Below are 20,404 nucleotides of genomic sequence, written 5' to 3' on the forward strand. Positions count from 1 at the left end.
GATAGGCCAAGCAGAAAAAACGGAGAGAAAAATATGGAAAATTTGCATTACCAAACCTAATTTAATGGATATATAGCAAAGATGATATATAGTTGGATAGGTAGACAGGTAGGAAGGAAGGGCAGAAGGAATAGGTATTTAAGGATTAAATATTTTTCTCAAGCACAAATGACACGTTTATAATATTAAGACATGAAGCAAAAGTGGAGTCCCAACAAACTGAGAAATATATTGATTTTCACTTTTTTCTATATTCTCTGATTTTGGTACAATTAGATCAAGAAAATTATCAAAGAGATCAACTTTAAACTTCTTATGAAAACTGTCTAACACAAACAAATGCAGATGGAGTGGTATACGGCGGGCTCAGGGGGCTCACACACCCCTCAAGTAGCTTCATCAATTATTCATCTGAAAACCAACCTTTCACCACCCCATTTGGGTTATTCTAAAGCAAGCGCATCCATAAATATTTAAGTCTCTAACTCCATAAAAGAAAGACTATTCTAAAAAATAACAACTACAATACCATTATATCAGCTAAAACTAACAAAAGTTCCTCAAATCGTCAAATATCCAGGCAGTGTTCAAATTTCCCTGATTATTTCATAACATTTTTTTAATTTGATCAAATCAAGGTCCAGATAATGAATATACACAATAATTGGTAGATTTATCTCTTAAATTCCAAGGATATACATTGCTAATATCCCATATGACTGGAAGTTTAAAACCACACTTCTAAAAAACTCATAGGTCACGGAAGAAATGATGATGGAACTTTAAACATGCTTATAACTGAATGAGGAGGAAGATACTAATATAGCAAACTTCTTGAAATGCAGTTAAAGCAATATATGAGGAAAATTTTATACTTATGAGGCTATATTAGAAGAAAGGGGAAAAATTAATTATTTAAACATTCACTCTAAGAAGTTAATGGAAGAGAAAAAAGCAGAAGGAAGGCCTAAAGGAAAGAATGGCTCATCAACACACAGAACTAAACATAATGGGGGACACAGGTGGCCATGGCTGTGAAGTCACCCCAGTGAAGACGGGTCCATTTTCCTTCCTCCCGAATCTTTGGCCTGTGGCAGCTTTCACCAAGATGTGAGAAATGCGATGTTTTGCCATCACTGTACCTGCCTGGCATTAGAAGGACCTGGATGGGCAGCGGCTGTGGCGGGGTGACCAGAGGGAGGGTGGACTGCTAAGGGGCTGGGCCCAGGTCCTCCTCAGGCCACTCCCTGCTGTGGACCCTCCACCCTGAGGCCCAGGGCTGAGCTCACTGTGGCTGGAGCCAGTGCAACTGTGGCCTCCGGAGCCCACGGGGTGGTGGACAGGCTCCACAGGCAGTGATACAATTTAATTCTCTTGACTTCTGGGAAGACGGTGGAATAAGGGAGGCTGAGTTCTCCCCACTCCATGGAACAACTGGAGAAATGACAGAAAAATGACTGGGGCTTCAGTCCAGGGTGCGAGTGACCAGAGAAGGTCTACAGCAGGCAGGGAGGTCCTGGAGTGGGGCCAAAGAGCACAGGGTGAGCGAGCGCATCATGACTCCACTGGGGACAAGTGGCGGTGCCCAGGTAAGTGTTGCTTCAGAAGGAGTGGGCGTCCCTGCACCCATCCTCTCCTGTGGCTGGCTCGAGAACTTCCCTCCTGGCTCCGTAGCTGGGGGTTCCCGGAAGGCAGCAGATTGCTTTCCCTACACAAGGGCACGGTGCTGGTCCCCACCCTGAGACAGGCCGCCCTGTTTCGGTTTTGGCAGAGACTGGGGGGGGCCTCCCCCTGGAAGGAGAGGGAGACACAGGGGAGACATCAGAGACCTCAGGAATGCACGGACAGAGAGGCAAGGACAGGGAAGTGTGCCAGCCCTGCGCCCCATGGCCGGCTGCACACCCCACAGGCACATTCAGGTTGGCTGTGCTCAGGGCAGCTGACATACCCAGTCCAGAGCCCAAGTCAGCTGACGAGAGAGAGCCTGGTGCCCACAGCCCCATCGGGCCCACCAATGGACTCTGTGGACGTGAACTCGGCTCACCCACAGCCTAGGGGTAGCCGCTCTTGGTACATACCAGGACCAGGGACCTGGCTGGAATTGCACGGTCTCCAACCAGCTCACCTGCACATGCTGGCCTGGGTGGGGGGGTGGGGGGTGGGAGGAGGCGGAGGAGGAGGTGGTGGTGGTGGCGGCGGCCCAAGTGTGCCACCTGCTGGGATGCAGTGGAAAGTGCAGCCTGGCAAACTGCCTGCCCGCTCCAAACGGGTCCTTGTGGAGTTGCATCCCTGCCTCAGGTCCAGGCCTTGGTCTGAAGGGGAATTACTGATGAACAAGAACAAATACAAAACCTCAGATGAGTGAAGGAAATCGGCTTTCAAAGTAACCTCATCAAGGGAACAGATGGAAGTGAAGGCAGTTCTCTAGTGAGTCTGTAAGTAATATTACCATATTGAAGGTGAACATGATTGAAATGGGTTGTATAGACCCACGTGTCCCACTGATTAACACTACAAATATAAACTAGTTCTTACAAAAACCATTTCAAAGGTATGATTTTCCCTGAAGTTTAATAGGGAAAACTGCTATTGCCTGCTACGGGCTGTATTCAACAGGAAACCATCAGCACTACCACAGCAACAGCAGAGGGAAATAATGCGGGAGGGACAAGAGCTAAGGGGAGGTTTTCTGTTTGGTGAGGGTGTGTTTATTGGTTATCTTTCTCTTGGAATCAATGATATTATCTAAAATTGAGAATGTGATGGACTGTGGACTTTGAGCACTATACTGATGCCTAATGAGTGAAGGTGGCTGAGGGAGGCACTGACTGAGGAGGAGATTGGCAAACGATGGTGTGGTCATGTAATCAAATATTGTGCGACCACAGAACAGAACGATGAGACATGCAACAATGTGAATGAACCAGTGAGACAACTAATGAGGCAAAATAAGCCAGAAATGAAGGAACAATATTGCATGGTCTCATTTAGAAAATGTGTATTAAAGGCCTAGACTGTAAGCTCTTATAGCAGACACATTTAGCCTGGACTGGTAATTGTTATTTCTGGATTTTAAGGCTGTTTCGTGTATCTATAACCTGGAATTCAGAGATAAGAATGAAGCCGATCAAGATAATTAAGAACACAGAGGTAAGGAAGACATTGTCTATATTTTAGAACAGCACCTACTCTTTGAGACCAAAGGAAGAAAGGTTTATATTCTGTAGCACATGATCTAACTCAGCCTGTCTGGATAGCTCAATTGAACAACTGAAATACAGGAGGACCAGAATAAGAAAGAGGTCTTTTAATCCTAAAAAGTTTTATGTAATGTCTGATACATCCTAGAATACATTAAGCAGATAATCAAAAAGCATTGGCAAAGTCCCTTGAGGGATGGGAGAAAAAATATGGAACTATTAAATTTTACCTACAGGGAATCCCCTGATACTCTGTAAAACCTTAGGGACACCAAACTCAATAGGCCATGTCTTTGATCTTGAGGCTTGCTCTTCTGAAGCTTATTAGGTAGCAGAGAAGCTTAGCCTACCTATAGGTATGCCTAAGAGTTACTTCTGGAGGACCTCTTTTTTTCTCAAATGTGGCCTCATTCTCTCTAAGCCCAACTCTGCAAGTGAAATCATTGCCCTCTCCCCTACATGGGACATGGCATCCGGGAGTGAAAGTCTCCCTGGCGAGGGATTCCCAGGGATGAATCCAGATCTGGCACCGTGGGATCAACAATTCCATCCTGACCAAAAAGGGGAAAAAGTGTAACTAATAACCTATCAGTGGCTGAGAGAGTTCAAAGAGAATGGAGAGACGACTCTGGAGGTTGCTCTTATGCAAGTTTCAGTTAGACCTTGCTACCTATTATACCTGCTAAACCCCAACCAGGACCATTCCAGCCAATCCTAAAGAATACCTAGGAAAATATATAAGATTTTACAAAGGTTCCATTCACTAGGGTAAATTTCCAAAATCCTATAAACTCCAGATGGGTCTTTGGGCCAAATAAGTCCTGAAACCCAGAGAGCCCAGCCTCTCCAGAACATCAGATAGTTCCATCTCCCTACCCCATATTAGTGACAGCCCCTTCCAACATGAAAAAGTTAGAATGGCCATAGCCCAAATACCCCTAAAGAGTGGAATACAGACTTCCGGAGAAGATGGCGGCTTAGTAAGACGCGCGGATCTTAGTTTCTCCTCCAGGACAGCTACTAGGGGAGTAGAAACGATACAGAACAGCTCCCAAAGCCACGACAGAGATAAAAAAGACAGCGTACCCCATCCTGGAATGGCTGGCTGGCTGAGAGAACTCGCTCTGGTGAGATCGCCGAGGGGCGTGGGCTTCACCGGGCGGGGCGGCAAGCGGCCGGAGTCACTCCTTTCCCCCTTCCGAGGCCAGCTGGGAGAATTGGACAGGCGGTCCCCTCAAACCGCGGCGGCTGGCGCCCACACCACACGCGGCCCCCCGGACCAACTGAGAGAATTGGATCGGAAATCCCCAGGCCACGGAGAACGGTGATGGGGGGGGGCCCGTCCAATCCCGTGACTCCCCGGGAACGTGCACTCTCCCAGGTGGGCCGCTGCGGCTGGCGCCCTCCCGTCATGCTTGGCGCCCCGGGCAGACTAGGAAATTCGGACGGGCGCTTTCCCGGGCTGCGGAGGCCAGCGACCCTCCCCACGTTTGGACTCCGGGCCGGTTGGCACTCTTCCAAGCCGCTTCGGCTAGCGAACCTCCCGGACGGCGAGAGTTTTCCAAAGTTAAGGACCCACAGCACCTTTTACTGGTGGGACCCGCAGACAAACGTGTGCCACGAGCGCCACCTACTGGGCAGGATAAGAAAAACAGAACCCAGAGATTTCACAGAAAAATCTTCCAAACTTTTGGATCCAACACCCAGGGAAATCTGTCTAAATGAGCAGAAGCCAGCAGAAGATAACGGATCACGCTCAAAAAGTTGAAAATATGGCCCAGTCAAAGGAACAAATCAATAGTTCAAATGAGATACAGGAGCTGAGACAACTAATGCTGAATATACGAACAGAAATGGAAAACCTCTTCAAAAACGAAATCGATAAATTGAGGAAGGACATGAAGAAGACATGGGTTGAACATAAAGAAGAAATAGAAAAACTGAAAAAACAAATCACAGAACTTATGGAAGTGAAGGACAAAGTAGAAAAGATGGAAAAAACGATGGATACCTACAATGATAGATTTAAAGAGACAGAAGATAGAATTAGTGATTTGGAGGATGGAACATCTGAATTCCAAAAACAAACAGAAACTATAGGGAAAAGAATGGAAAAATTTGAACAGGGTATCAGGGAACTCAAGGACAATATGAACCGCACAAATATACGTGTTGTGGGTGTCCCAGAAGGAGAAGAGAAGGGAAAAGAAGGAGAAAAATTAATGGAAGAAATTATCACTGAAAATTTCCCAACTCTTATGAAAGACCTAAAATTACAGATCCAAGAAGTGCAGCGCACCCCAAAGAGATTAGACCCAAATAGGCATTCTCCAAGACACTTACTAGTTAGAATGTCAGAGGTCAAAGAGAAAGAGAGGATCTTGAAAGCAGCGAGAGAAAAACAATCCATCACATACAAGGGAAACCCAATAAGACTATGTGTAGATTTCTCAGCAGAAACCATGGAAGCTAGAAGACAGTGCGATGATATATTTAAATTACTAAAAGAGAAAAACTGCCAACCAAGACTCCTATATCCAGCAAAATTGTCCTTAAAAATGAGGGAGAAATTAAAACATTCTCAGACAAAAAGTCACTGAGAGAATTTGTGACCAAGAGACCAGCCCTGCAAGAAATACTAAAGGGAGCACTAGAGTCAGAAATGAAAAGACAGAAGAGAGAGGTATGGAGAAGAGTGTAGAAAGAAGGAAAGTCAGAAATGATATATATAATACAAAAGGCAAAATGGTAGAGGAAAATATTATCCAAACAGTAATAACACTTAATGTTAATGGACTGAATTCCCCAATCAAAAGATATAGATTGGCAGAATGAATTAAAAAACAGGATCCTTCTATATGCTGTCTACAGGAAACACATCTTAGACCCAAAGATAAACATAGGTTGAAAGTGAAAGGTTGGGAAAAGATATTTCATGCAAATAACAACCAGAAAAGAGCAGGAGTGGCTATACTAATATCCAACAAGTTAGACTTCAAATGTAAAACAGTTAAAAGAGACAAAGAAGGACACTATATACTAATAAAAGGAAGAATTAAACAAGAAGACATAACAATCATAAATATTTACGCACCGAACCAGAATGCCCCAAAATACGTGAGGAATACACTGCAAACACTGAAAAGGGAAATAGACACAAATACCATAATAGTTGGAGACTTCAATTCCCCACTCTCATCAATGGACAGAACATCTAGACAGAGGATCAATAAAGAAATAGAGAATCTGAATATTACTATAAATGAGCTTGACTTAACAGACATTTATAGGACATCACATCCCACAACAGCAGGATACACATTTTTCTCAAGTGCTCATGGATCATTCTCAAAGATAGACCATATGCTGGGTCACAAAGCAAGTCTTAACAAATTTAAAAAGATTGAAATCATACACACTTTCTCGGATCATAAAGGAATGAAGTTGGAAATCAATAATAGGCGGAGTGCCAGAAAATTCACATACGTGGAGGATCAACAACACACTCTTAAACAATGAGTGGGTCAAAGAAGAAATTGCAAGAGAAATTAGTAAATACCTCGAGGTGAATGAAAATGAAAACACAACATATCAAAACCTATGGGATGCAGCAAAGGCAGTGCTAAGAGGGAAATTTGTTGCCCTAAATGCCTATATCAGAAAAGAAGAAAAGGCAAAAATTCAGGAATTAACTGTCCACTTGGAAGAACTGGAGAAAGAACAGCAAACTAATCCCAAAGCAAGTAAAAGGAAAGAAATAACAAAGATCAGAGCAGAAATAAATGAAAACAGTAGAGAAAATCAATAAGACCAGAAGTTGGTTCTATGAGAAAATCAATAAGATTGATGGGCCCTTAGCAAGATTGAAAAAAGAAGAGAGAGGATGCAAATAAATAAGATCAGAAATGGAAGAGGAGACATAACTACTGACCTCACAGAAATAAAGGAGGTAAAAACAGGATACTATGAACAACTTTACGCTAATAAATACAACAATTTAGATGAAATGGACGGGTTCCTGGAAAGACATGAACAACCAACTTTGACTCAAGAAGAAATAGATGACCTCAACAAACCAATCACAAGTAAAGAAATTGAATTAGTCATTCAAAAGCTTCCTAAAAAGAAAAGTCCAGGACCAGATGGCTTCACATGTGAATTCTACCAAACATTCCAGAAAGAATTAGTACCAACTCTCCTCAAACTCTTCAACAAAATCGAAGTGGAGGGAAAACTACCTAATTCATTCTATGAAGCCAACATCACCCTCATACCAAAACCAGGCAAAGATATTACAAAAAAGAAAACTACAGACCAATCTCTCTAATGAATATAGATGCAAAAATCCTCAATAAAATTCTAGCAAATCGTATCCAACAACACATTAAAAGAATTATACATCATGACCAAGTAGGATTCATCCCAGGTATGCAAGGATGGTTCAACATAAGAAAATCAATTAATGTAATACACCATATCAACAAATCAAAGCAGAAAAATCACATGATCATCTCAATTGATGCAGAGAAGGCATTTGACAAGATTCAACATCCTTTCCTGTTGAAAACACTTCAAAAGATAGGAATACAAGGGAACTTCCTTAAAATGATAGAGGGAATATATGAAAAACCCACAGCTAATATCATCCTCAATGGGGAAAAATTGAAAACTTTCCCCCTAAGATCAGGAACAAGACAAGGATGTCCACTATCACCACTATTATTCAACATTGTGTTGGAGGTTCTAGCCAGAGCAATTAGACAAGAAAAAGAAATACAAGGCATCAAAATTGGAAAGGAAGAAGTAAAACTATCACTGTTTGCAGACGATATGATACTATACGTCGAAAACCCGGAAAAATCCACAACAAAACTACTACAGCTAATAAATGAGTACAGCAAAGTAGCAGGTTACAAGATCAACATTCAAAAATCTGTAGCATTTCTATACACTAGCAATGAACAAGCGGAGGGGGAAATCAAGAAACGAATCCCATTTACAATCGCAACTAAAAGAATAAAATACCTAGGAATAAATTTAACTAAAGAGACAAAAAACCTATATAAAGAAAACTACAAAAAACTGCTAAAAGAAATCACAGAAGACCTAAATAGATGGAAGGGCATACCGTGTTCATGGATTGGAAGACTAAATATAGTTAAGATGTCAATCCTACCTCAATTGATTTACAGATTCAATGCAACACCAATCAAAATCCAAACAACTTATTTTTCAGAAATAGAAAAACCAATAAGCAAATTTACCTGGAAGGGCAGGGTGCCCCGAATTGCTAAAAACATCTTGAGGAAAAAAAACGAAGCTGGAGGTCTAGCGCTGCCTGACTTTAAGGCATATTATGAAGCCACAGTGGTCAAAACAGCATGGTATTGGCATAAAGATAGATATATCGATCAATGGAATCGAATAGAGTGCTCAGATATAGACCCTCTCATCTATGGACATTTGATCTTTGATATGGCAGTCAAGCCAACTCACCTGGGACAGAACAGTCTCTTCAATAAATGGTGCCTAGAGAACTGGATATCCATATGCAAAGAATGAAAGAGGACCCATGTCTCACACCCTATACAAAAGTTAACTCAAAATGGATCAAAGATCTAAACATTAGGTCTAAGACCATAAAACAGTTAGAGGAAAATGTTGGGAGATATCTTATGAATCTTACAACTGGAGGCGGTTTTATGGACCTTAAACCTAAAGCAAGAACACTGAAGAAGGAAATAAATAAATGGGAGCTCCTCAAAATTAAACACTTTTGTGCATCAAAGAACTTCATCAAGAAAGTAGAAAGACAGCCTACACAATGGGAGACAATATTTGGAAATGACATATCAGATAAAGGTCTAGTATCCAGAATTTATAAAGAGATTGTTCAACTCAACAACAAAAAGACAGCCAACCCAATTACAAAATGGGAAAAAGACTTGAACAGACACCTATCAGAAGAGGAAATAGAAATGGCCAAAAGGCACATGAAGAGATGCTCAATGTCCCTGGCCATTAGAGAAATGCAAATCAAAACCACAATGAGATATCATCTCACACCCACCAGAATGGCCATTATCAACAAAACAGAAAATGACAAGTGCTGGAGAGGATGCGGAGAAAGAGGCACACTTATCCACTGTTGGTGGGAATGTCAAATGGTGCAACCACTGTGGAAGGCAGTTTGGTGGTTCCTCAAAAAGCTGAATATAGAATTGCCATACGACCCAGCAATACCATTGCTGGGAATCTACTCAAAGGACTTAAGGGCAAAGACACAAACGGACATTTGCACACCAATGTTTATAGCAGCGTTATTTACAATTGCAAAGAGATGGAAACAGCCAAAATGTCCATCAACAGAAGAGTGGCTAAACAAACTGTGGTATATACATACGATGGAATATTATGCAGCTTTAAGACAGGATAAACTTATGAAGCATGTAATAACATGGATGGACCTAGAGAACATTATGCTGAGTGAGTCTAGCCAAAAACTAAAGGACAAATACTGTATGGTCCCACTGATGTGAATGGACATTCGAGAATAAATGTGGAATATGTCTTTGGTAATAGAGTCCAGCAGGAGGTAGAAACAGGCAATTGGAGCTGAAGGATACAGACTGTGCAACAGGACTAGATACAAAAACTCAAAAATGGACAGCACAATAATACCTAATTGTAAAGTAATCATGTTAAAACACTGAATGAAGCTGCATCTGAGCTATAGGCTTTTGTTTTGTTTTGTTTTGTTTTGTTTTTACTATTATTACTTTTATTTTTTTCTCTATATTAACATTCTATATCTTTTTCGGTTGTGTTGCTAGTTCTTCTAAACCAATGCAAATGTACTAAGAAACGATGATCAGGGCGGGCCGCGGTGGCTCAGCGGGCAAGGTGCTTGCCTGCTATGCCGGAGGACCTCGGTTCGATTCCCGGCCCCAGCCCATGTAACAAAAACGGAGAAACAGAATACAATAAAAACAAGAAAATGTTTAAAGATGTTTCCCTTTCTTCCTTCCTTCCTTCCTTCTATCCTTCCTTCCTTCTCTCTGTCTTTCCTTTAAAAAAAAAAAAAAAAAAAAAAAAAGAAACGATGATCATGCATCTATGTTATGATGTTAAGAATTACTGATTGCATATGTAGAAAGGTATGATTTCTAAATGTTGGGTTAATTTCTTTTTTTCCGTTAATTAAAAAAAAAAGGGGGGGTAATTGGAGCTGAAGGGATACAAACTGTGCAACAGGACTGGATATAAAAATTCAGAAATGGACAGCACAATACTACCTAATTGTAATGCAATTATGTTAAAACATTGAATGAAGCGGCATGTGAGGTATAGGTTTTTTTTTCTCTCTATTATCGTTTTAATTCTTATTCTGTTGTCTTTTTATTTCTTTTTCTAAATCGATGCAAATGTACTAAGTAATGATGAATATGCAACTATGTGATGATATTAAGAATTACTGATTGTACATGTAGAATGGAATGATTTCTAAATGTTTTGTTAATTTTTTTAATTAATAAAAAAAAGAGTGGAATACAAAAATCAAAGGTGATGGTGGTGTTAAACAGAGAACGAATATGATTGCTGAATCATTAATTGATATTTCTTTTAGTCTCCAGTATCTCAGAGCAGATAGAAGTAAAAACAATTGGATGTGTCACATCTTCATGGAAACAATCAAACTGCTCCCACTCAACAATATTGAATGCGGATCAAAGGGTATGGCTTTTCTGGGGTCCACCACAGATTCAGACTGGCACAGGGAACAAAGAATTACATAAGGAAAGAAATAAGACAACAAAACGAGCAATTCATGAAGAATAATCAGGAAGAGTAGAGGATGGATGAGCAGGAACAAAGAACAGAGGCAGGAAAATGACTCACTTTATGATACTGTACTACCAAACTTGAAAAATGCATCGACCCTGCTGCCGAAATGGCTGCTGTGGGATGAGATGGAGAAGGGGGCAGGCAGCTTAGCACACCAGCGTTCTTGAGTTGCCACAGTGAGGTGAGCTGAGCACTCTGTGTGTGTGGAGCTCACAACAGCCCCTCTACTCTACCTGGTTTTACAAATGGTGAAACTCAGGTCCAATGGGGTGAAGTTTCACTGAAGGCCATGCAGCCGGTCAGTGGGGAGGCAATGGGGACTCTGAACCCAGGCAGACCCACCCTGGAACCCACACTATAAACGACCAGCCTCACTATGCACCAAAGAAAAACACATTAAGAGTCAATTTTCATACGCTAATGTCACTTTCAGCCTTAATTTAAGTCCTCTTAAAACTGGACAATGAACATACAAGAAACATTTACAATCAATATTTTGCATGAGTATTTAATAAAATCAGATTGGCATAATACTAAAATCATATTTAAAAAACTAGATCAAATATGATTTTTAGTAGCAAGTAAGCATAAACCAAAAAGGTGGCAAAAGGAATGCCAATCAAAGAAATATTATTCTAGAACTCACTTTCCATGACAGCTGTGGTACCAAAAGCATATTAATTTTCACAATGAAGAGCTCCTCCCAGGCAGGGTAAGGGAACACTGGAGCCATGTGCTGGTCCTAGGGCAGCTCTGCACAGAGTCTTCACTGGGGAGATGCCACATTCTAGCACCTAAGGTGACGTGTGAGGGGCAGCCCATGGCGATGCCGAATATGAAACAGGGATGAGTAAATACCCTATCTTCAAAAAGCTCACAGAACAATGGCAGAGTGGGAAAAATAATTACAAAATACTGTGAAAATATACACAGTATTTATAAATGCTATAAAATAATCATCGCAGAGGCAGGGCTTCTGCATCTGTGCTGTGCCGTTTCACACCTGCTCCCTCTCTATCTGCCGAAGTTTAGGAGTTTTTAAAAGAATGTCTCCTGTTTCCAGTCTTTAATGACTCCAATTATAGGACAGCCCTTTTGTTAAACCTCTTTTTGGCCATGGTCTTTTCATTTACTGCCAGGTTATGTTGTACTCTTAGTATCATTATTTGTATATGTATTATTTTATAGCATTGTGAAAGAAATGACAGCGCAAAGAGAAAAAAGCCAAGAAATAACAGAAGGAAATGGACGCCACGAAACTTCGAAGAGCAGCGCCTTGGTGGGACCACTCAGCACCGCACATGAGGGCCCCTGTGCGCTGCGCACCTGAGCCGCAGGTGAGTGAGCAGGGCCATCCTCAGGTAACCACCTACTCTCCTGAAAGCCAACGCGAGAGGGCAGCAGAAGGCCCTGCTCTCAGACCCTCCCTGGGGGCTGCACGAGATCCTCGGAGGGTCTCTGGAAGCCCTGCTGTTCCAAGGATCTACACCCCCAGGCCAGTCGAGCATAGCAACAGTGCCTCACCGCACATCCTCCCTTCTGGCCGGAACACTGCCCTGTAGGGCAGCAGTGACAGTAAAGAGGGCAGCTGTCCCCAGTGGGCTGCGGTTCCTAGACACCTGGCTATCTGCACCACCGCACGCCTGAAATGTGACACATGCACTGGAAACCTCTGCAGTTGTGGGAAATGCGATGCTATCAGATCGCAGTCTCAGTATGTACTAACTGAATTCTTAAAGTTTTTAAAGATTATGCATCTCCTCAGAGAATCCTCTCGTCAATTCCTGTCAATGAGGATGAAGACAAAGAAAGTAATAATATTTTTCCAACCTCTAAAGAAGTGACAAACTCGGTTTTCCAGCCTCGGATTGGGAGGCTGGAATATATATAAAATGAGAAGTGACTGAAAACTCTGATATCTTGCACAGGTTCTAAAAATACAGTAATATGCTGCCAGGGTTGAAGAAGAAAATAAGGGTGATATTTCCCAAAAGTCCAGTAATGAATGAAGCACACACTCTCCCCACTACCACTGCACTCTGCTGGAAGGGGCACTGTGACACAGGCTTGGCGCCCCCAGTGCCAGCAGGTCCCAGGCTGCCAGTTGCATGGGCCTCGCTCCCCGGTGGGGCACAGTGCACAGCATCAGGCCCTCCCTGCGGTCAAGTCCTCGAGATGTGCAGTCTCAGGCTTGCTTACAAGGGACCCCTCCTTCTAAACACACTGCACCACCATGTTTCAGACCCACCACCCACCCGTGAGAACCCCGTGCTCTGAGTCAGGAGCATCCATGGAGGTTTGGCAACAAAAAGGCAGACGTTGGTCCTGCCAGGCTGGCTGAGCCACAACCTTCAGAGAAGAAACCCAGCTCATGTGCAGACACTGTGCGTGTGTTTTGTTTTTTCAGCTCCAGAAAAGAGTCTTAACACACAGTCACAGGTGAGAAATGCTGACAACACTGGAGGCCTACGTATAATTAAGCATTATATATAAAAGATTCATAATGTAATTTTCAGACTTCCTTTCTTCAAATCTATAATTTGTGAATTATCTTGGTATCTCCTCACAGGTCTTACATTCCAATCTGCAACTCCTCTCTGAACTAGCTTCTAACCGAATCAACAGGTATAGCAAAAAATATTGTAACATCTTTACCAAAGTTTAATATCATGCAGGATATTCCATTTTGTATATTATGACTTATGAATATCTTTGCAATATAAAACCTTTGTCAGTAACAAAGTACACTGACAGAATCGGGAAACTATTCTGTGTTTTCACCTACTCAACAAATATCAATTTAAAATCTCTTCTTAAAGATCATGTATTTTTTGCCTATAGAAGAAAACTTAACCCAATGAACAACAGGTTAAGCTTACTTAAAATTAGTCCTAAGAGTCACTCCCAAGAGAACCTCTATTGTTGCTCAGATGTGGCCTCTCTCTCTCTCAGCCAACACAACACAACTCATTGCCCTCCCCTTCTCTATATGGGACATGACTTCCAGGAGTGCGGACCTTCCTGGCAACGTGGGACAGAAATCCTAGAATGAGCTGGGACTCAGGATCAAGGGATTGAGAAATACTTCTCGACTGAAAGGGGGCAGAGAGAAATGAGACAAAATACAGTGTCAGTGGCTGAGAGATTCCAAACAGAGCTGAGACGTTATCCTGGAGGTTATTCTTATGCATTAAATAGATATCACCTTTTCAGTTCAGTGTAGCAGAGAGGCTGGAGGGAAGTGCCTGAAAATGTAGACCTATGTTCCAATAGCCATGCTTCTTGAAGATGGTTGTATAAAGATAGAGCTTTCACAATGTGACTGTGAAAACCGTGTGTCTGATGCTTCTTTTATCTACCTTATGGGCAGATGAGAAAAACATATGGATTAAAAATAAATAAATAATAGGTGGAACAAATGTCAAAATACATTTAGTAGATTGAAATGCTAGTGATCAATGAATGGGAGAGGAAAGGGGTATGGTATGCATGAACTTTTTTCTGTTTTCTTTTTGTTGCCAACAAATGTTCTAAGAAACGATCATGATGATGAATACACAACTATGTGAGGAAAAAGAATGTTCATATTGTGTTGATTGGTTTTATTAATAAAATTTTTTTTAATTAATAAAAAAAAGAAGTCAGTCACAGTTCATGGTTGTAACAGATTATACTTTGTTTTTGCTACTGATGCACAGTCTTAACATTCTGCTAGTCTACTCCCCTAGAACACTGTACTGCACTCTATTCCTACCGTGGAATTTAAGAAAATGCTAAGAATAACTGAAAAATTCTTAGGTCAGCATTTAAAACTTCCTTAAGCAGAACTCTATTCTAACATTTACAATAAATGCCCAATAGTGTTTGAAAAACTATGTCAGTTAATTACTTCTTCTAATGTGACTGAAGCAAGCATCTAAATGAAAAAGAAACCGTGGCATGTACACTAATAACTAATTAGAGTAGTAAATGGGATGAACTAAGTTAAATCAAATTTTTATCCCAGCATCCATTCTCAGATGCCTAATGGTTATTTTCTCAAGTACAGCAAAGTGAATCATAAAGGAAAATAAAGCATTATGAAAAATATGGTACGAAGCCTAAATAGACGGAAAAATGTGTTTCAACACTTATTTTCCTTGTCAAAAGACAAAAAGAAAACTCAAAGGAAAAGCCCTTAGCAGGAAGCGCTGCAGCAGCCGACGCCGCGGCTGCAGAGCCCTGTGGGAGGCAGGGACACCGCTCCTGAGGACACAAGGCGCACTTCCAAGAGGCCATGGGCGGGGTCGCCGCGCACCAGGAGCCTCAGCAGGGAGCCAACCCACACAAGTTCCAGAAGGCACTTATTTTGAAAGGAAAACAGGATCAAAAACTATTTTTAAAAATCCCTAATTTTAAGAAGGATAAAAAAACACAAACATTATTTCACTATAACAAGCACACAATTTCTAGGAATATTTATGTGTTTACAGAGAACACAGTGCATTAAGTAAACCTAAAGTTTTAAATAAAGATTACTGTAAAACCCAGAAAGCTATTTTCTATTTAAAACACACTGTATTCTCCCTCATTTAGGAGGCTCTAAATTATTCTGGATTGATGCATTTTTGCATCATGGCACCAATAAATCCGATGCCATAAGCTCCCCATGTCACCACCCTCATCGTCTGCCTGTAAAACAACTTCCAAAAGGACTAACTGGGGGCCCAGAGAACAGAATCAAGAGGAAATTAGTCTTGTTCACTGAATAAAGTCATACCCATATCTGCTGATACTGAAAAACGATGCAAAGATGGACAACTATAATTTTTTCCTAGAAGTTTAAAAGACAACACTTGCCATGAAGTTACACTATGCCTATCTGCCCAGAAGGGGCATGCGATAATCTAATTCCAAAGCAGACACCGTGCACATGGATTCGGCATTAAAGAGCCTGATGAGTTGTTTTTATCCATACAATTCATAAGTGAAAATGAGGTGGTTGTGTTTTTACCAAAATGTTCGCACATCTATGAAGTCACAATATTAAAAAAACAAAAGCTCACTTTCACTTTTATCTTTAAAGATATCTATTGCATCAATCAAAATCATTAAGGAAAACATACAAATGCAAACTATTTTAAATAAAATAGGAAGTATAGGTCTCCAACAAGCTGATTGCTAAATTAATAGGTGTATCATCATGGAATAGACCCAAAGGTGCCTAATTAAGCACTTTCATTAACGTACTCATTATAATTCACCAGAAAGATACTGCTTCTTTCACAGGATCAAAAAGTACCCATGACGATAATCTGCCTTGGTACACAGGGGCTGCACTTGTGGAGCCTCTGACTTGGATAATGCAGGCAACAGTCAGAAAGCAAAGGGGTCAAAAAGGTGAAGATGCAGCCAACTCAATGGGAGAAAATATTTGGAAACCGTGTATCAGATAAAGGCTTGATATCCTGTGTAAGTAAAGAAAACATTCCACCCAACAAGAAAAGAACAAACAATCCAATTATAAAATAGGCAAAGAAGCAGTTGACCGACTGTGTTTTTCAAATACTGTTGGACATTTACTGTAAAATGACAGAATTCCAGCTAAGGAAGTTTCAAAGAAGACTGAGAGCAGTGGCACAGACAGATATTTGCACACTGATGTTCACAGCAGCATTATTCACAACTGTCAAAAGATAGAAACCATCCAAGTGTCCATCTACAGAGGAGTGGATGAACAAAATGTGGTACATACACATGATGGAATATTATGCAGCATAAGACAAAATGAGGTCCTGAAGCATATGACAACTTAGATGAACATTGAAGGCATAATGCTGAGTGAAATAAGCCATGCACAAAAGGATAGATACCTTATTATTCCACAATTATGACACCGGTAAAGATAAACTCAGAGGTTTATAATATAGAATATAGGGGACCTAGAGATACACGGAAGCTAGAGATGGGTGAATGGTCAGCTAATGAGGCTGAACTTAAATGTAAGCATCAGACAGAACCGAAGGCAGTTCATTAGTGGTTCTGTAAGTAATACTGCCATATTGAAGGTGAACATGATCGAAAGGGGTTGTATAGAGCCACGTATTCTAGTGATGAACACTATACATATAAATAAGTTCTTGCATGAACTACTTCAAAGGTATGAATCTCGTTCAAAGAAAAAATAACGTCCGAGTACAAGGAGAAAACAACTACTGCACACTGTGGTATATGTTTAACAGGAAGACATCACCAGTACCACAGCAATACCAGCGGTAAATAACTGGGGGGGGGGGGAGGGAAAAGAGTTAAGGGGAGGTTTGGAAATTCTATCGGTGAGGGTATGTTTATCTGTTATTTTTCTCTTTAGAGCAATGAACACTGTCGAAGCTTGAGAGTGTTGATGATTATACAACTAAGTGAGATAATGCGAGAGATGGATTGTTGACAGTGGACATTATACATGATGCCCCATGGAGGGAGCTGGGCAAAAGATACACTGAGAAGTAGAATGGCGAACTCTGGTATGTATTTAGGATGGAATATCGTGCTCTTACAGAAAGGAATGAAGTCGTGAGGCAACCAACGAGGTGAATAAACCTTGGGGACATTATGTTCTACAAAATAAGCCAGAAAAAAAAAGAATATTGTATGGTCTCTTATAGAAAATATTTATAAGAAAATTTGGGTATGGATTTTAAGGTCTTATAGTAGTCACACTTAGTCAGGAGCTATAAATGTTATACCTAGATTTCGAGATGCTGTGCTATATACGTGGAATCCAGTACCTCCCTGGAACTTCGGCTACCTGTGTGACACCTAAGACTCAGAGTTGGAGTTCTGTAGCTCGGAAAGTCAGCATTACTACATGCAACAACTGCTAAAGAAACTGAAAAAGAGATCAGGTTTGAATTAGAGATAAGAACGAAGCTGACCAGGTCAGGAGTAAGGTAGAGCAGAATATAGGGGTAAGGAGAGCACTGTATTCAGAACTTTACCAACTATATGAGATCAAATGAAGAGAAGTTTATTTTGTCCAAAACCTAAATTTTCTGCAACACATAATCTAATTCAACATGTACAGACAGCTCATTTAAACAACCCAAGCACACAGAATCCAGAACGGTAATGAGGCCTTGTGATTCTGTACAGCTTAATATAATGCCAGATATATTTCAGAGTATGTTGACCAGATAAGTAAAATGTATTGGCAAAGTCCCTCGAGGAACGGGAGATGAAAATACGGAACTATTAAGCTTTGCCATGAAGGAAACCCCTGATACTGTCTCAAACGTTAGGCACTATTAAGTCAATAGGCAAAGCTCTTGATCTTGAGGCTTGCTCTTATGAAGCTCACGCACGTAGCAGCCATACAAAGCCTACCTATAGTATGCCGAAGAGTTACCTCCAGAGCACCTCTTTGACTGCTCAGATGTGGCCCCTCTCTCTCTAAACCCAACATAACAAGTAAAATCATTACCTTTCCCTCTTCATAGGACACGACATCCAGCGGTGAAAGTCTCCCTGGGAAAATGGGACATGACTCCGAGAGATGAGTCTAACTCTGGCACCACGGGATCCACAATGCCTTCTGGATCAAAAGGGGATAAAGAAATGTAATCAAATAAGGTATCAGTGGCTAAGGGAGTTCAAGTAGAGTCAAGAGGCTGCTCTGGAGGCTACTCTTACACAAGCTTCAGCTAGATACTGCTAATTACCACGGTCTGCCAACTCCAACTAACACTATTCCTGTCAACCCTAAAGAACACCCACGGCTTTATCAGAGACTCTACACAAGCTTCACACACTAAGATACTTCTAGAAACCTACGAACTCCAGATGGTTCCTAGGCCAAGGAAGTCCTGAAACGCAGAGGGGACCAGCCTCTCCAAGAACATCAACTAGTTCCATCCCCCTATCTTATATTGTGGATACCCCTTTGCAACATGAAAAAGTTAGAATGAAATATCCCTAAAGATTGGGAGAAGGGTCAAAGGAGAAGGAGGTGTTATAACAGAGAATTTAGAATGTAACAAGTGAGCATGACTGCTAAATCACTATATTGCTATTTCTATTATGTCGCTAGTGTCTTGGAGCAGCTAGAAAACCCAAAATTGTGGAACTGCAACCCATATCAAACTCTTGTTTGATAACTATTTCTTACAATGTACTTCAAAATATATTCCTTATTGTATAAATGTTATATTCACAGTAAAAAAATATCATAAAAAATAAAAAGAAGGCAAAGGGGCCCACATAGGTGAGGCCCGCACCCCCTCCTCTTTAAGGTGCTTGGAGGAACTCAGAAGACCCCGCCAGACAGATGGGGCCCACGCCCCCACGGAGAAATATCTAAAACCAACCACTACAGGGGACATTTGCACACCATGGCACCAACCTCCTTAACAAGCAACAATCACTGCACTAACTTCTTAACCCAACGTAATACAATTCAATATTTTCAGCCACTGATTGCACATTTTAGGAGAAAAGCCACAATCAAACATCCAGTTGGACAGATTTGGCCTTTGGGTCAGCAATACTCATCAGACAGCGTTTCCAAAGGAAACTGAAGTCTGCGGGTTAAGCCAAAAACGCTCACAGGGAAGGGTTCCAGGCCACGCTGGTGGGGTCAGGGCTCGGCGAACAAGGACCCTAACCCTGAGGCCCGGCCAGCAGGCCCCTTCCCAGGCCGGAGCCCAGCTCCCGGCTCCCTGCTCCCTGACCCCGCTCCGCCGCCCCTCTCCTGCGCCCAGCCACCCCACTGCCGCGCCCACCGTCCCACTGCCGCGCCCGGCGCCCCACTCCCAGGCCCGGAGCCCCACTACCCACTTGCGCTACTCCTCGTGCCCCACCGCGTGTCCAGCGCTACACCCCGCTGGGTGCTCCTGCTACTCCTCATGCTCCGCACCCGTTCCCGCTACCCACCTCCCCCGCGCTCTGCCACCCTGCGCCGGCCCCGGCTCACCTTGCACAGCTGGAAGTGCTTGCCTGCAGCGTCTTGGCGATGTCTCCGGCTCGCGGCTGCCAGGTGGGAAGTTGGCGATGGCGGCGGCAGCGCGGCCTAGGAGATAGGGCAGTCAGGCCGTCCAGCCTTTCCTGATGTTGAATTCCGCATGGTATCGGCAAAGCCCCCTCCAAAGGGTTCCTGCGACCCCAGGGTGTGCGCGCGCGACCCGCACAGGAAACACCACGACTGCGGCCGCGGGCGGCCCAACCCCCAACGCCCCCGTTGCTCCCGCTCCAACTCAGGCTCCTGTCTGGCCTCCGCTCTCGGTGGCCACCACCTGGCCCCACGCAAATGCCCAGGACCCCGAGCCAGGCCGGACTGCCGCTGACTGGACCGCTGCGGCTCCCTGAGGGTCAGCAACGAGTGCCAC

General features: G+C 42.4%; 1 long non-coding RNA gene across 1 annotated transcript in view; it reads right to left on the reverse strand.

Annotated features, from left to right (window-relative positions):
* LOC143673215 (uncharacterized) overlaps positions 1-20,345 on the reverse strand; it is a 31,447-nt gene extending 11,102 nt beyond the window's left edge. The window contains exons 1-2 of the long non-coding RNA XR_013170254.1: positions 19,993-20,345; positions 18,505-18,615 (exon numbers count right to left, since the gene is read on the reverse strand). This is a non-coding gene — a long non-coding RNA (uncharacterized LOC143673215). The remainder of the gene's footprint in view (positions 1-18,504; positions 18,616-19,992) is intronic.
* Positions 20,346-20,404: the final 59 nt, after the last annotated feature.

The sequence above is a fragment of the Tamandua tetradactyla genome, unplaced genomic scaffold (genome assembly GCF_023851605.1).
Source record: "Tamandua tetradactyla isolate mTamTet1 unplaced genomic scaffold, mTamTet1.pri scaffold_201_ctg1, whole genome shotgun sequence".
Taxonomy (NCBI): Eukaryota; Metazoa; Chordata; class Mammalia; order Pilosa; family Myrmecophagidae; genus Tamandua; species Tamandua tetradactyla.